The following is a 17,122-nucleotide window of genomic DNA, read 5'->3' on the forward strand; positions in this document are numbered from 1 at the left end:
GGAACCTGGTAGGCTGCAGTCCATGGGGTCGCTAAGAGTTGGACACGACTGAGCGACTTCACTTTCACTTTTCACTTTCATGCTTTGGAGAAGGAAATGGCAACCCACTCCAGTGTTCTTGCCTGGAGAATCCCAGGGATGGGGGAGCTTGGTGGGCTGCCATCTATGTGTCTGGGTCGCACAGAGTTGGACATGACTGAAGCGACTTAGCAGCAGCAGCAGCAACCAATCACACAAAATGCCCTACTTCCATTCAGCCAGCCTGCAGCTTCCCCAGGCCACACACTTCTAATTAGGCACACCTGAGGCTTTCCCTTTACCTAGAGCCATGCCCCTAGTCTGCTGCTTTTGGATCTCTGCCAAAAGACATGATAGTGGCTGACTCCCTTTCTACACAAACTCTGAATTAAATAGCTTTATCTTGTTTTAATATGGGTGGTTTTTGCTTATTTACACAAATTTACACAAATTCTGAAAGTGTGTGTGTTTGTGTATGTGTGTATGAGAGAGAGCATGAAGTGGCCAGAAGCCGTGTCCTTTTCATGACCCAGCTTTGGAAGTCACAAATTATCACTTCCACCATACCCCCTTGGTGCAGGTAGTCACAATCCCTCACCTAGGGGGAACATAGATCACCCCTCTCGGTAGAGAGATGTGCCAATAACAATGAAAGAAGAGCATCCTAGATGGGGTAAATATGTGGGTTTGGTCATTTAAAAAAAAATACAATCAGTTCCCTACCCTCTGGACAAAGAGTCTATGGGGTTAGGAGACATGCTTGCATAAAACCTGCTCCCCAACTTCTAAGCCCGCAATGAATATGTTAGCCACTATCTAAATGTGTTTTTTTCTATTTAAATCAATTGAAATTGAATAAAATTTAGAGTCCATTTCCTCAGTCTCACTAACCACATTTTGAGTACTCAATAGCCACAAATGGCTAGTGGCTACCATACTGGACAGCCCAAATAGAGAATATTTCCATCACTGCCTTGGATAGCGCTGATCTAGGTCAAGTTCAGAGACCTCAAAAATCCATGTAGTTCATATTTTGATATTAGCAGTCAGGGTCTGGATGGGTGACCCAAAATGATGGTTGGCAGGCTTTGTAGATAGAGCTTAAATATCCAGGCTGCAATATCAGCAAGCTTGCTGTTATGTCCTGAGTTGTGTCCCCTCAGACTCATATGTTAAAACCCTAACCCTCGACGTGACTGCATTTGAAGAAGGGCCAAAGAAGGAGGTAGTACACATTAAGTGAGGCCATAAGGGTAGGACCTTAATCCAGCAGGTCTGATGTCCTTAGAAGAGGAAGAGATGAGAGAGCGCCCTCTCTCCACATGCCACAGGGAAAATGCCACATGAGGATGCAACAAGATGGTAGAACCTGTAAGATAAGAAGGAAACTCAGCAAGAACCAAATTAGCTGGCACCTTGATCCTGGACTTCCAACCTGCAGAACTGTGAGAAAATTAATTTCTGTTACTGAATCCACCCAGCCTGTGGTATTTTTTTTACAGCAGCCTAAGTAGATTCACACACTTGTGCACAAGGTCCTTCACAGAACAGTCTAGAACAAGGGATAGGAGAAAGAGGGAAGGGGAGACAGAGGTTGGTGGCTTACTCTCCACCACCATCTCACTTCAGCATGGAACCTCAAGAAACTCAAAAATAAAATTCAAAATTGGCCTCCCAAGATGTTATAAAGATGTATATGGCAATGAAGAGAGATACAATTTATTTAACAGTTTGTTCACTTGATTCATACTTTCTAAATATTTTGACATACAGTATGTAGGTAGGCCTCCATGTGTGCTCCTTTATAGGAACCCATGGGGCTCCTCTGGTACCTCAGTTGGTAAAGAATCCACCTGTAATGCAGGAGACTCTGGTTCAATTCCTGAGTTGGGAAGAGTCCCTGAAGAAGGGATAAACTACCCACTCCAGTATTCTTGGGCTTCCTTGGTAGCTCAGATGGTAAATAATTTGCCTGCAATGCAGGAGACCTGGGTTTGATCCCTGGGTTGGGAAGATCCCCTGGAGAAGGGAAAGGCTACCCACTCCAGTATTCTTGCCTGGAGAATTCCATGGACAGAGGAGCCTAGCAGGCTACAGTCCATGGGGTTGCAAAGAGTCAGACACGATTGAATAACTAAGCACATTACAGCATGCTGCTAAGTCACTTCAGTTGTGTCCGACTCTGTGCAACCCCATAGACGGTAGCCCACCAGGCTCCCCCGTCCCTGGGATTCTCCAGGCAAGAACACTGGAATGGGTTGCCATTTCCTTCTCCAATGCATGAAAGTGAAAAGTGAAAGTGAAGTCACTCAGTCGTGCCCGACTCTTAGCGACCCCATGGACTGCAGCCCACCAGGCTTCTCCGTCCATGGGATTTTCCAGGCAAGAGTATTGGAGTGGGTTGCCACAGTACAGCATAGGAACCCACAAATGTTGGAGATGCATAAGATTTTAGTGTACATAGTTTCTTAGTCTGAGGAATAAGAAAATATATGTGTATGCTATGTTGCATTATCACTGTAATGAAAACACTGGATTCCAAAAAGAAGGGTGCTAGACATCAGGCCCAGTGTAGTGGCACAAACTGGGTAGAGAAACTTGCTCTGCCTTAGTGCATATTTCATAGAGCCTGTTTCAAGACTAAAAGTCAAATGGAGATATCAACTGCATTATGGTCTAAAGAATCTGCTGAGTAATCTGAAAAAAAAAAAAAAAAGACTGCATGGAGTAGGCTTTGAAATAGAGTTATGCAGGAGTCACTGTTGCTGCCCCCTCTTCCTGGGCTGCAGCACCCATCTCTCAGTCACTGAGGGTGACTTTTCTTTCAAGTGACACTTTGAACAGCCAACCTTTATCCACTGAAATATACCTTGATACGTTCTATTTTTCCACCTGGTATTTTTTTCATAATTTTATTTATTTATTTTTGGCTGTGCTGGGTGGTTCTTCATTTCTGAGCAGGCTTTACTCTAGCTGTGGCAAGTGAGGGCTGCTCTCTACTTGCAGTGCTCACACTCCTCATTGTGGTGGCTTCTCTTGGTGCAGAGTACAGGCTCTAGAGTGTGCATGCTTCAGTAGTTGTGGCTTGCGGGCTCTAGGACACAGGCTCAGTAGTTGTGACACATAAGTTTAGTTGATCCATGGCGTGTGGGATCTTCTTTGGCCAGGGATCAAACCTGTGTCTTCTGCACTGGCAGGCAGATTCTTTACCACTGAGCCCCCAGGGAAGCCTCTGCTTGGTATACATTCAAACAAAAAGGCTTGTCAGCAGCTTGCACATAAAGAAAGTCTTCCATTTTCCCATATAAATATTTTGGGCTGTCTGATGAAAAGTCTGTTTTTCCAGATCAGCGAGTTCTGTAGCTGACGAATGTTTCCAAAACCATATGGCTGCTGATGGTGAGAACCCAAATTCCTGACTACACAGAAAGTGGCCTCCTGCATCTGAGACTCTGGGTTGAAGGGCAAGGTTTGTCCTTGGCCAGAGCAGCTGAGAGCCTTTCTATATCCCAGGGAAAAAATGCTTTTGCTGCTCCCTCTTTGTTCAGTTACTTGTGTTTACATTCCCCTGACTTTGAGGGCCTTCATGTGGCATTATCACAATGTGAGTCAACATTGCAGAAGCTACCCAGACTTCTAGACCGGGTGGAAGGCTTAACAAGTGTGTAGGCCAACTCCACCCCAAATTCTGCTCCAAATATGCACAAAGACTGGATCCTACACATATTTTTTAATTAAAAATAGATATGTGTTGGGCAGTGAGGAAAAAAAGACCAGTAAAGATGTTCTGAAAGAAAGCTAGACTTACCACTTGCCTGGAAGGGAGAGCCATACTACTGCACTCAGGTACAAGATCAGCAGGTTTCTCTAAGCATAAATTGAAAGAACTTACATAACAAAAAGAATTTGGCCAAGAGGCAGAATGTAAATTCTTTCTTTTCGTGTCTCTGATACAGGGAAGTCTGGTTTCAAATAAGTTTGGGATTAGTTGCCTAAATTTCCCATGGGCTTGGAGTCATTCAGTGGAAGGCTTAAGCTGAGAATTCTCATCAAAGTTTTCTTTAATACACATACAAATACGAAAGAGTAACTGCCAGGAGTCAGAAGAGAAGAAGGAGACTTTAGATAGTGAAATAAATGAAAGTTGAAGCTATGCAGCCCATAGGATGTGAGCCTTATCTGGAAGCAACTTGGTGTACACCAGGACCCAGGAGAAAGGAGCAGTGACCCCACAAGAGACTAAGCCAGACTTGCCTGTGAGTGTCTAGAAGTCTTGGGTGGAGGTGAAGATCGACAGTAGGTGGCCTGCCCCAGGGTCAGTGGCACCAAATACAATAGTCCTGGGAGCCCTGGGGCATGTTGGGGTATGCTGCCCTAAGTCCTTTTGAAGGAGGTCACCATCATCCCTACCATAGTTTGGCCTTAGGCCAAACTATATAGAGGGAAAACAGCCCCAACCTTCAACAAAAAATTGAATTAAAGATTTACTGAGTATGGCCCTGTACTATTCAGGGAAAAGATTTATACAGTCAGCAAAAATAAGACCTGGAGCTGACTGTGGCTCAGATCATGAACTCTTTATTGCAAAATTCAGACTTAAATTGAAGAAAGTAGGGAAAACCACTAGACCATTCAGTTCAGTTCTGTTCAGTTCAGTCACTCAGTCGTGTCCAACTCTTTGTGACCCCATGAATCACAGCAAGCCAGGACTCCCTGTCCATCACCAACTCTCAGAATTCACTCAGACTCATGTCCATCGAGTTGGTGATGCCATCCAGCCATCTCATCCTCTGTCGTCCCCTTCTCCTCCCACTCCCAATCCCTCCCAGCATCAGGGTCTTTTCCAATGAGTCAACTCTTTGCATGAGGTTGCCAAAGTATTGGAGTTTCAGCTTCTTCATCAGTCCTTCCAATGAACATCCAGGACTGATCTCCTTTAAGATGGACTGGTTGGATCTCTTTGGAGTCCAAGGGACTCTCAAGTGTCTTCTCCAACACCACAGTTCAAAAGCATCAATTCTTCAGCACTCAGCTTTCTTCACAGTCCAACTCTCACATCCATACCTGACCACTGGAAAAACCATAGCCTTGGCTAGATGGACTTTTGTTGGCAAAGTAATGTCTCTGCTTTTCAATATGCTATCTAGGTTGGTCATAACTTTCCTTCCAAAGAGTAAGCGTCTTTTAATTTCATGGCTGCAATCACCATCTGCAGTGATTTTGGAGCCTAAAAAAATAAAATCTGTCACTGTTTCCACTGTTTTCCCATTTATTTGTCATGAAGTGATGGGATTGGATGCCATGATCTTAGTTTTCTGAATGTTGAGCTTTAAGCCAACTTTTTTATTCTCCCCTTTCACTTTCATCAAGAGACTCTTTAGTTCTTCTTCACTTTCTGGCATAAGGGTGGTGTCATCTGCATATCTGAGGTGACTGATACTTCTCCCAGCAATCTTGATTCCAGCTTGTGCTTCTTCCAGCCCAGCGTTTCTCATGATGTACTCTGCATATAAGCTAAATAAGCAGGGTGACAATATACAGCCTAGACGTACTCCTTTTCCTATTTGGAACCAGTCTGTTATTCCATGTCCAGTTCTAACTGTTGCTTCCTGACCTGCATATAGGTTTCTCAAGAGGCAGGTCAGGTGGTCCAGTATTCCCATCTCTTTCAGAGTTTTCCACAGCTTATTGTGATCTACACAGTCAAAGGCTTTGACCTTACAGGTATGACCTAAATCAAATTCCTTATGAGCATACAGTGGACGTGTCAGATTCAAAAGATTAAATCTCATAGACAGAGTGCCTGAAGAACTATGGACAGAGGTTGGTAACATGGTACAGGAGGCCTTGATCAAAACCATCCCCCAGAAAAAGAAATGCAAAAAGGCCAAATGATTATCCACAGAGGCCTTACAAATAGCTGAGAAAATAAGAGAAGTGAATGGCAAAAGAGAAAAGGAAAGATATTTCCATTTGAATGCAGAGTTCCAAAGAATGTCAAGGAGAGACAAGATAGCCTTCCTAAGTGATCAATGCAAGAAAGAGAGGAAAACAATAGAATGGGGAAGACTAGAGATCTCTTCAGGAAAATTAGAGATATCAAGGGAGCATTTCATGGAAAGATGGGCACAATAAAGGACAGAAGCAGTATGGACCTAATGGAAGCAAAAGATATTAAGAAGAAGTGGCAAGAAAACACAGACAAAATATATAAAAGAGATCTTAATGACCCAGATAACCATGATGGCATGATCACTCACCTAGAGCCAGACATGCTGGAGTGCAAAGTCAAATGGGCCTTACTAAGTATCACTACGAACTAAGCCAGTGGAGCTGATGGAATACCAGCTGAACTATTTCAAATCCTAAAATATGACGCTGATAAAGTGCTGCACTCAATATGCCAGCAAATTTGGAAAACTCAGCAGTGGCCACAGGATTGGAAAAGGTCAGTTTTCATTCCAATCCCAAAGAAAGGCAATGCCAAACCATGTTCACACTACCACACAATTTCGCTCATCTCATAGCTAGCAAAAATTGCTCAAAATTCTCCAAGCCAGGCTTCAACAGTACATGAACTGAGAACATCCAGATGTTCCAGAGGGATTTAGAAATTTAAACCAGAGATTAAATTACCAATATCCACTGGATCACAGAAAAAGCAAAAGAGTTCCAGAAAAACATCTACTTCTGCTTCATTGACTATGCTAAAACCTTTGACTGGGTGGATCACAAAAAAACTGTAGATAATTCTTAAAGAGATGGGTATACCAGACCACCCTACCTACCTCCTGAGAAATCTGAACACAGGTCAAGAAGCAACAGTTATAACCAAACATGAAACAATAGACTGGTTCCAAATTGGGAAAGGGTACATCAAGGCTGTGTGTTGTCACCATGCTTATTTAACTTATATGCAGAGTATATCTTGCAAAATATTGGGTTGGATGAAACACAAGCTGGAATCAGTATTGCTGGGAGAAATATCAATAGCCTCAGATATGCAGATGACACCACCTTTACGGCAGCAAGTGAAGATGAACCAAAAACACTCTTGATGAAAGTGAAAGAAGGGAGTGAAAAAGCTGGTTTAAAACTCAACAGTCAAAAAACTAAGATCATGGCATCTGGTCCCATCACTTCATGGCAAATAGATGGGAAAATAATGGAAATAGTGACAGACTTCATTTTGGGGGGTTCCAAAATCACTGCAAATGGTGACTGCAGCCATGAAATCAAAAGACACTTGCAAGAAAAACTATGACCAACCTAGACAGTGTATTAAAAAAGAGAAACATTGCTTTGCAAACAAAGGTCTGAATAGTCAAAGCTATAATTTTTCCAGTAATCAAGTACGGATATGAGAGTTGGACCATAAGAATGGCTGAGTGCCAAAGATGGATGCTTATGAACTGTAGCATTGGAGAAGATTCTTGAGAGTCCTTTGGACTGCAAGATTGAAAAAGTCAATTCTAAAGGAAACCAGTCCTGAATATTCACTGGAAGGACTGAGGCTGAAGCTGAAGCTCCAATACTTTGGTCACCTGATACAAGGAGCTGACTCATTAGAAAAGACCCTCATGCTGGGAAAGATTGAAGGCAGGAGGAGAAGGGGATGACAGAGGATGATATGGTTGGATGGTATCACTGACTCGACGGACATGAGTTTGAGCAAGATCTGGGAGATGGTGATGGACCAAGAATCCTGGCGTGCCATAGCCCATGGGGTTTCAAAAAGTCAGACACAACTGAGCAACTGAACTGAACTGATCAGGATGCAGAGTCAGAGATAGGCAGCCAGAACAATTCCCTGCACAATGCTGCGGTTCATAAAACCTTGCCTCATCTGTGGTCTGGGATTGAAAAGTTGCATCTGGTAACAAGCTTCCTGCCCCAGGTTTAGGTGGGAACACCACTAGGGAAGGATAGGACGTTAAGACCAAGAAATGTTGTCCAGGACCTACCTGGTGTATTCTGTGGGTTGTGCAGATTTGGGCCAGCCGCAAATCCACACCATGGATCTCAAACCAGGCTTCTCCAGGATTCCCAAGGAAGGTGAGCTCTCTGAAGTCTGAGCCTGGTGGGCTACAGTCCACGGGGTCACAAAGTGTCAGACACAACTGAGCAACTAAGCACAGCATGACACTGCAATAAAAACCTTTTATTTATTTATTTATTTTAAAAACAGTAAGTACTCTCTTTAATGGCTCTCAGGGATGAGGTAGTAGGGAAGGAGGGTTTCGAAGAAGGGCTGCAGTGTGAGAAACCCTCTAGAGTATATATATGTTATTAATCATCACCATGTGCCAGGCTCTTTACTACTTGTTATCTTGAACCTTCCCAACAACCACATTCTATAGCAGCCATTTTATCTATTTTCAGAAAGCTAGTCAAAGTTGCACTCTTATCACATGCCTGAAATTTCACCAGCTGAGATTCATTCTTAGAAGTTTTAATAGCTTTTCCGTCTCTATGTGCGCACACAGCTCCATACTAGACTAGAACACTGGAAAATGAAGTATGATGAAAAAAATTCTGAAAAGGCAGCCCTACGATTGTGGAGCAATCCCAGGGTGAGGGCAAATGTTGACTGTGGAGAGATGGAACAAGGGAGGAGATTCTGGTGGGAAATACCTGTGGAGAAAAGCCAGGCAGCCATGGAAAGGTGATACTGCTGAGCTGCTCATAGCGGGTGGAGCCATCACCATAGCCTCTCTTTCTCCACATGCCAGCATCCACAGCTGAACAATAGAGAGGCTGGCCCATCAACACTGGATGCACCGAACTACAGAGTAGGACCCCAGCAGGAATGCACCTTTAAGTGCCTGATGCAGGTATATATAGAGCAGTACCCCAGCCAGGGGGGCCCCTCTAGGTGCCTGATGCACTAAAACACAGAGAAGGACCCCAGAAAACGGAGCCCTATAAGTGCCTGAAAGGGCGGATCTATGGAGAAAGACTAGCCAAAGAGGCCTTCTGATCTCCAGCTACCAGAGGCTCAAAAAAAGACTGATATGTCCATAACTCCTGCGGTGGAGGCGGCCAATGTCTCAGCACACTTAGTGCCACCTGAGTCCCCACAACCCAAGCAGCTGTGCCACCTTCACACTTAACACTCACTGGGGCAGAGCTGCCACAGGCAAATAAAAAGTCTTGCGTCTATGCACGCGGAGTTGCTAGGGTCGTGCCCAACTCTTTGCAACCCTGTGGACTGTGGCCTGCCAGGCTTCTGTCAGGGGGTCCTCCAGGCAAGACTACTGGACTGTATTGGACAATTCTGGTTGGCATACCATTCTAGAGCATTACATTTCCTGCTGCCTTAGCCGCCAACACTCCTGAGTACCTGGTGCTGCCAGAACCCCTGCAACTCAAGCAGCTGCACTACCTCTACACCTGGCCCTCCCTGGGGCAGACTCAAGTCCTCCAGGGCAGCCTCAGGAGCAAACCCCAGTGGATAACCCACATGCAGAGGTGGAAATAAAACCACAATTGAAACCCAGGGGCAGTGTGGCTAAGGAAGAAGACCCAAAACCTTCCCACCAGCTGTACAATCTGCAGATTAAATCCACATGATCAACTAGGCAAACTCTGTTTACAGAATACATAAAAAGGCTTTGAGAGCTCTCACAAAAGAAAACACTCTATTTCTGATAGCTGTGGATGTTGGAGGCAAAACCACACAGGAGTAGGACCAGATTAGAATCTGAGCTGCCCCTACAGCAGGTCCAGAGAACAGCACAGTGCTGGAGGGCATGCTAGGTAGGAGAGCTGGACTGTGACTCCCAGCAAGGGAAAGGACCCTGACAGCAGTGACTCAAGTAAAGCATTTATTATTTTTATGTTTTGACTTGTTCTGTAGTTCCTTTTGAATTATTTTCCTTTTTATTTCTTTTTCTTTCCACCCCCTCCTCCGTTTAGTTTTTTTTTTTTTTTTTTTCAATCACACCTTTCAATGTTATAAACCTCTGCCTCTACATTGGTCTTTTACAGTTCTGAGGAGTTTTCTTTCTTTCTTTCTTTCTTTCTTTCTTTTTCTTTTCCTGTTAAAAATTCTTTCTTCTTCCTATTTTTTTCTTTTCTCTTTTTTTTAATTTTAATTTTTAACTTTTAAAATCTATTATTATTTTTCTTCATTTATTCCTTTGTTGCTTTTCCTACTGTTTTTTCCCCTTGCAGTTAACCTTTACTGTATATAAATTTTCATCTACCTTTATTTATCTTTGCATGTCTATTCTTTCTTTCCTTTCCTCTCAACATATTTGTTAGTTTTGTTTTCATTGCTGTATTCCCCACTTGGCACCTTGCTTTAGCTTTGCTTTCCAGTCTGTGCTTTAGTTAGTTTTGTTCTTAACTGGTAGATATAATTTTTGATTTCCTTTGTTTGCCAGGTCAATCTATTGCACCTTATTTATGTTGGACTGTTTTGATTTTGTTTATGGATGTAAATGTATATTCCATTATTTTAATCATTATTTGCTGATTTTATAACTGCCATTTGTCTGGCATTCATCTGCCTTTGCTCATTTTGGGTATTTGTTTTAATCTCATCTAATGCCACAACAAACCACTTTAGAATCTTTTCTGACCAGAGATCAAACCCTGAGCCTTTGGAGTGGGAGCACTGACTCCAAGACCCTAGACTACTAGAGAACTAACCCTCTGAAGTATAAAATAGCAAGAATTCCTGCAAAGGAAACCACTTGAATACAAGATCCAGCAGCACCCAACCACCAGTAGTACCCTATGAAGGACACCTCATCCAAACAACAAACAAAAATACAAACCCAGTCATCAGCAGACAGGATTACAACCTCAATCAGCCTCACCCATCAGAGGAAAAACAAACAAAACAAAAAAAAAAGACTTGGCACAAATCTCACCTTATACGAAGCTTACACAAACCATTGCACCAACCATAGTGGGGCAGAAACCAAAAGGAAGAAAAAATTCAACCTTGAAGCCTGGGGAAAGGAGACCTCAAACACAATAAGTTTAAATAAAAATAATGAAAGGAAGATAAATAATACACAAATGAAGGAACAAACTAGAAACATAGAAGTCCAAATAAATGAAGAGGAAATAGGCAAACTACCTGAAAAACAATTCAGAATAATGATAGTAAAGATGATCAAAAACCTTGATAAAAGAATGGATAAAATGCAAGAATCAATTCACAAAGACCTAGAAGAATTAAAGAATTAACATACAAAGACAAACAACACAATTACTGAAATTAAAAATACTCTAGAAGGAATGAATAGCAAAATACCTGAAGCATAAGAAAGAATCAGTGAGCTGGAAGATTAAATGGTGGAAATAGCTTCTGAAGAGCAGAATAAAGTAAAAAGAATGGAAAGAACTGAGGAGAGTCTCAGCAACTTCAGGGACAATATCAAATGCACCAACGTTTGAATTATAGGAGTCCCAGAAGAAGAAGAGAAACAGAAAGAGTATCAGAAAATTTTTGAAGAGATTATAGTTGAAAACTTCCCCAGTATGAAAAGAAAATATACAATCAAGTCCAAGAGGCACAAAGAGTCCCATACATGATAAACCCAAGGAGAAACACACCAAAACACATACTAATCAAACTAGCAAAGACTAATCACAAAACAAGATTATTAAAAGTGGCAAGGGAGAAACAACAAGTAACATACAAGGGAAACCCCATACATTTAACAGCTAATTTTTCAACAGAAACTCTGCAGGCCAGAAGAGAATGGCAGGATATATTTAAAGTACTGAAAGGGAAAAATCTAAAACCAAGATTACTGTACCTGGCAAGAACCTCATTCAACATTAATGGAGAAATAAAAAGCTTTTCAGACAAGCAAAAGTTAAGAGAATTCAGTACCACCAAACCAGCTTTACAATAAATATTAAATGGATTTATATAGTCAAGAAATACAAGAGAAGAAAAAAGATCTACAAAATCAGCATCAAACAATTAAGAAAATGGCAATAGAAACATATATATCAATAATTACTTTAAATGTAAATGGATTAAATGTGCCAACCAAAAGACAGAGACTGGCTGAATGGATACATATATATGCTGTCTAAAAGAAACCCACTTCAGACCTAAAGACACATATAGACTGAAACTGAGAGGATGGAAAAATATATTCCATGCAAATGGGAAGCAAGAAAGCTATAGTAACAATCCGCATATCAGACAAAAAAAAAGACCTTAAAATAAGGAAGGACACTACAAAATTAATGATAAGGGATCAATCTAAGAGGAAGACATAACAATTGTAAATATCTATGCACCCAACATAGGAGACCCTCAATACATAGGACAAACACAAACATACATAAAAAGAGAAATTGATAGTAACACAATAATAATAGGAGACTTTAACACCCCACTCACACCAATGGACAGATCATCAAAACAGAAAATTAATAAAGAAACACAAGTCTTACATGATACATTAGATGAGATGGATCTCTTGATGTCTTCAGGACATTCCATCCAAATGTAGAAGAATAAATACCTTCTTCTCAAGTGCACATGGAACATTCTCCAGGATAGACCACATCTTGGGTCACAAATCAAACCTCAATAAATTTAATAAAATTTAAATTGCATCAAGCATCTTCTCCAACCACAACACTATGAGACTAGATACCAATTAAAAGAAAAAAACTGTAAGAAACACAAACACATGGAGATTAAACAACATGTTTCTAAATAACAAACAGATTACTGAAGAAATCAAAAGGGAAATCAAAACACTTCTAGAAACCAATAACAATAAAAACATGACAACTCAAAACCTATGGGATGCAGCAAAAGGAGTTCTATGGGAAATTTATAGCAATACAGTCCTACTTCAAGAAACAAGAAAAACATTGAATAGACAGCCGAACTTTACACCTAAAGCAACTGGAAAAAGAAGAACAACAGCAACCAAAAAAAATTAGTAGAAGGAAAGAAATCATAAAGATCCAAGGAGAAATAAATGAAAAAGAAATGAAAGAAACAATAGTAAAGAGTAATAAAACTAAAAGGTGGTTCTTTAGAATATAAACAAAATTGACAAAACTTTATCCAGACTCATCAAGAAAAAAAGAGAAGAATCAAATCAGAAAAATTAGAAATGAAAAAGGAGAGGTTACAGCAGACAATGCAGAAATACAAAGGATTACAAGAGACTATTATGAACAGTTATATGGCAATAAAATGGAACACCTGGAAGAAATGGACAGATTCTTAGCAAAGCTCAATCTTCCAAGACTGAACCAGGAATAAATATAAATTATGAACAACCCAATTACATGCACTGTAATAAAGCTGTGATAAAAATTTCCCAAAAATCAAAAAAGCCCAGGACCAGATGGCATCACAGGAGAATTCTATCAAACATTTAGAGAAGCGCTAATACCTATACTTCTGAAATTATTTCAAAAAATTGCAGAGGAAGGAACACTTCCAAACTCATTCTATGAGGCCACCATCACCATGATACCAAAACCAGACAAAAACTACACAAAAGAAGAAAACCACAGGCCAATATCACTGATGAACATAGATGCAGAAATCCTCAACAAAATTTTAACAAACAGAATTCAGCAACATATCAAGAAGCTCATACACCATGATCAAGTTGGGTTTATCTCAGGAATGCAAGGATTCTTCAATATACTCAAGTCAATCAATATGATACACCATATTAACAAATTGAAAGATAAAAATCATATGATCATATCCATAGATGCAGAAAAAGCCTTTGACAAAATTCAGCACTCACTTATGATTGAGACTCTTCAAAATATGGGCATAGAGGCAACCCACTTCAACATAGTAAAGGCCACATATGATAAGCCTACAGCAAACATTATTCTCAATGGTGAAAAGCTGAAAGCATTCCCCCTAAGATCAGGAACAAGACAAGGGTGTCCACTTTCACCACTATTATTCAAAATAGTTCTGGAAGTCCTAGCTACAGCAATCAGAGGGGGAAAAAAATAAATAAAAGGAATCCAGATCGAAAAAGAAGAAGATCTCACTGTTTGCAGATGACCTGATACTGTACATAGAAAACCCTAAAGATACCATCAGAAAATTACTAGAGCTAATCAGTGAATTTAGCAAAGTCACAGGATACAAAATCAATACACAAAAATCACTTACATCTCTATATACTAACAATGAAAAATCAGAAAGACAAATTAAGGAATCAATCCCATTGATTGTTGCAACAAAAAGAATAAATATTTAGGAGTAAACATACCTAAGGATACAAAAGAACTGTACACAGAAAATTATAAGACATTAATGAAAGAAATCAAAGATGACATAAACAGATGGAGACATATTCCATGTTCCTGGGTAGGAAGAATCAATATTGTGAAAATGACTGTACTACCAAATGCAATCTACAGATTCAATGCAATCCTTATCAAATTATCAATGGCGTTTTTTCACAGAACTAGAACAAAAAATTTCACAATTCATATGGAAACACAAAAGACCCTGAATAGCCAAAACAGTCTTGAGAAAGAAGAATAGAGCAGGAGAAACCAAGCTTCCTGACTTCAGATTATGCTACAAAGCTACAATCATCCATGATACTGGACAAAAACAGAAATATAGACCAATGGAACAAGACAGAAAGCCCAGAAATAAACCCATGAACCTATGGGTACCTTATTTTTGACAAAGGAGGTAAGAATATATAATGGGACAAAGACAGCCTCTTGAATAAATGGTGCTGGGAAAACTGGACAGCTACATGTGAAAGAATGAAATTAGAACACTTCCTAACACCATACCCAAAGATAAACTCAAAATGGATTAGAAATCTAAATGTAAGACCGGAAACTATAAAACTCTTAGAGGAAAACTTAGCCACAACACTCAATGACACAAATCAAAGCAGAATCCTCTATGACCCATCTCCTAGACTGATGGAAATAAAAACAAAAGGAAACAATTGGGACCTGATTAAACTTAAAAGCTTTTGCACAACAAAGGAAGGTGAAAAGACAACCATCAGAATGGGAGAAAATAATAGCAAAGGAAAAAACTGACAAAGGGTTAATTTCCAAAATATACAAGCATCTCATACAACTCAATACCAGAAAAAACAAACAACTCAATCAAAAAGTGAGGAAAAGGACCTAAACTGACATTTCTCCAAAGAAGACATACAGATGGCTAACAAACACATGAAAAGATGCTCAACATCGCTCATTTTTAGAGAACTGCAAATCAAAACTACAATGACATATCACCTTACACCAGTCAGAATGGCCATCATCAAAAAGTCTACAAACAATAAATGCTGGAGGGGGTGTGGAGAAAGGGAATGCTCTTGCAATGTTGGTGGGAATGTAAATTGATACAGCCTCTATGGAAGATGGTATGGAGATTCCTTAAAAAACTAGGAATAAAATCACCATATGACCCAACAATCCCACTCCTAGGCATATACCCTGAGGAAACCAAAATTGAAAGAGACACATGTATCCCACTGTTCACTGAAGCACTATTTACAATAGTTAGAACATAGAAGCAACCTAGATGTTCACAGACAGATGAATGATTAAAGAAGTATGGTACATATACACAATGGAATATTACTCAGCCATTAAAAGGAACTCCTTTGAATCAGTTCTAATGAGGTGGATGAACCTAGAGCCTGTTATACAGAGTAAGTCAGAAAGAAAAATATCATATTCTAATGCATATATACATAATCTAGAAAAATGATACTGAGGAATTTATTTGCAGGGCAGGAATGGAGAAACAGATATAGAGAATAGACTTATGGACATGGCGAGAGGGGAGGAGAGGGTAAGATATATGGAGAGAGTAAAACAGAAACTTACATTACCATATGTAAAATAGAGAGCCAATGGGAATTTGCTGTATGTCTCAGGAAACTCAAACAGGGGCTCTGTATCAATCTACAGGGGTGGGATGGGAAGGGAAATGGGAGGGAGGTTCAAAAGTGAGGGGATATATGTATACCTGTGGCTGATTCATGTTGAGGTTTGACAGAAAACACCAAAATTCTGTAAAGCAATTATCCTTCAATCAAAAAATAAATAAAGTTTTAAAAAAGGCAAGCCTACAACCTGTGTTCTGTTCTGCACACCATGCCCATAATATGATGCTTTGTTCAAGCTACATACCTACTCTGGTGTTCAGCACACAGTAGATGGTCAATAAATGATAGTGTCTAATTTTCATTATTATTGCACATTCCTGACCAAAGACACAGCATCTCCAAATATCATGGCCCTTACCAGCACAAAAGCCACTAGAACCCTGCTGTGTTGCATGGTGAAGTGTGCAGGCACCAGGCATGCCTTCACCAGCAGCCCCATCTTACTCAACACAAATCTGGAACACTGGGATCCAGGATGTTGAAATGTTTGTTCACAACTCCCTTTTTGTTCTAAGGTCTGCTCACATGAGAAGTTTTGCTTTCTTACCCTTTTTCCTTTTCCACTGCTCCTGGCCCAGGGCACCTACTTCAATCTCCATGGTTGCTATGCTGACAAATGTCACTGCCCAAGGCTTTAATTGTTCAGAGTGGAACAGAAGACAGACACATATTGCCAACATTGATAACTTCTCACAGCCTAACTTTGATTCTGTATTATACTTAAAGTTCCCCTCTCTACCAGAAGAAAGTCTTGACAGAGAAAGTGATGCCCCATGCAAATAGTCTACTATCAAACTGTCATAATTTTAGAAAGAATCTGGGCTGACTTCTATAATTAGCATACAACTCTGCTATACACATTGATGGTATAAGGGGGCCCCAGCAAGCATAAATTTGATGTAAAATGAAGCTTTGGCAATGACACGTAATAATTTGCCTTCTTAAAATTTAGAATGGAGTGTGATTTGAAAGAACCAGGCAGAATTATTCAAAAACTATTGCTTAAAATTAGCTGAAAAGTCCTCCTCAAGGATGCTAACACCTGCTTGACTTAGATACTTATAATACTGTTTCTTTTACTGAAAAGAACCATTAGAAGGAAAAGTTGATCCAAAGCTCCCTGCTTTGCATTCTGCTGTGCCTCTAACTATTCAAGACCCTGATCATGTCTAGGGCAAGTGAAGGCAATCAGACCACCACAA

Source organism: Oryx dammah, unplaced genomic scaffold (assembly GCF_014754425.2).
Source record: "Oryx dammah isolate SB20612 unplaced genomic scaffold, SCBI_Odam_1.1 HiC_scaffold_11058, whole genome shotgun sequence".
NCBI classification, from domain to species: Eukaryota; Metazoa; Chordata; class Mammalia; order Artiodactyla; family Bovidae; genus Oryx; species Oryx dammah.